The sequence below is a fragment of the Megalobrama amblycephala genome, linkage group LG10, assembly GCF_018812025.1.
Source record: "Megalobrama amblycephala isolate DHTTF-2021 linkage group LG10, ASM1881202v1, whole genome shotgun sequence".
Lineage (NCBI taxonomy): Eukaryota > Metazoa > Chordata > Actinopteri > Cypriniformes > Xenocyprididae > Megalobrama > Megalobrama amblycephala.
The window spans coordinates 9566984-9568720 of record NC_063053.1 but is presented as its reverse complement, the minus strand read 5'-3'; positions in this window follow the sequence as shown (position 1 = coordinate 9568720).

Sequence of the window (1737 nt, the reverse complement as noted above, 5' to 3'; positions counted from 1 at the left end):
TTGCTCTGTGTCTCCCTCCTGTGGCGGTCCTCAAAGTCTCCAGTGCTCCAGACAGTGGACATTTCAACTAGACAAATGGGCTGCATCCGAAATCGCATATTTCCCTACTAGTAGGCGAAAATCAGTATGTGACAAAAGAAGTATGTCAGAATTCTCAGTACTCATAAAAGAATAGGGAAAAAGTACCCGGATGACCTACTTCTTCAGACAAGATTCTGAAGTGTGCATATGATATGATGACACTTTACTATCCCATGAGGCCACAGGAGAGGATTTGTGAATGGCAGTGTGAATTGATGCAACTGATGCTAGTAGCAGGTCACATGATAATGACAGTGTGGTGAATGTAGTATGTCCAGATTACATTCATACACACATTCATATTATATAGAAGGTACTTTTTAATGATCGTGAAGTAATTACTTGTTCAAAATACCTCAGCCATGGTCATGTGAGTTTATGAGTTTATGAGAACAAGCACTGGCACATTTAAATGTTCTTTTTCTTCTTCTTCTTTTTAAAATTGTAAAAATTGTAATACTGCAATAAATATTGTTCCAAAAAATATTTAATGACAGACCACCATGTAGTTAACTTGTACAGTAGGAGACTGTATCATTGAAAGGTTAATCACGTGGTCTGCATTAATTATTATTATTATTTTTTGGTAAACTTTAGCAAATGTAGTACTTCTTTCCTTGTTTTTATTTTTTAAGAATTGCAAAAAAGAAAAAGAAAGTGCTTAATTTACATTAAATTAATCCCACAATGCAAATAATCTCCCTGGCACTAAAATAAGTCATTTAATTTATTTATTTTGTTTCTTTTTATTTTTGGATGACATTTGACTTGTGATTCACAGAATGAAGAAATATTTTAAGGTGAGACAACTATTTTGTTGTCATACCAGTCTCTTATGTTGTGGAAAAGAATGAGATGATCACACTAGAGAAGTATGCAGATGAAGCTCCTCTTTAAAGCACATGCCACAGAATCTGAGCAAGTCTGAGCACCTGCATGTGAAAAACAAGCATAAAATGCTCTTACACACAACCGTATGTGTACTAAATCTTAAGTCATCCATCTGCCAACCTTTATGAACACTAATTACTTTGAGTGCTATTTAGAAACCCATTGGTGCAGTCTCTTGCTAGTACTTGTGATTGCAGATTTTTACCAGTAGATGACAGTGTTGTTTTTCTCATTAGTGAAATATCTAGACACGGAATGAAATAGATAAACCACAGTAAGTACAACAGAAAATAAATGATTTACATCTGTACATTAAATATTGTTAGTATTATAAAGTTAGCATTTAAAGAAACAGCGTTTCCAGTAACTATATTGTAAAATAATAAGGCCCATCTTTGTTTATTGTCTGAATTTTGTCCCCATGTTTTTTTTCTGTGCTTTACTCCAGTGAAAACAGAGGTTAAGAACATCCAACATCAGCAAAATAAATTTGTTTCATGATCATAATTTTTTCACACAAAGGGAAGAATTTGAGTTTACAAAAAAATACCGTCCATAATTAGGGTAATTTATTACATCCACTTTCTTTCTTGAAAATGTTATGTTTTAAGCCCTATCCAACTCTACAACAAAATTTCAAGAAGAAAACGAACTCAGACAGATTATATAATGATTAGGTCTAAGTATAAAAGCAGCTTCTTAAAATATGATTTGTACACTAAAATTGAATGAGTTCAAAATGAATCATATTCAAACACATCTGAC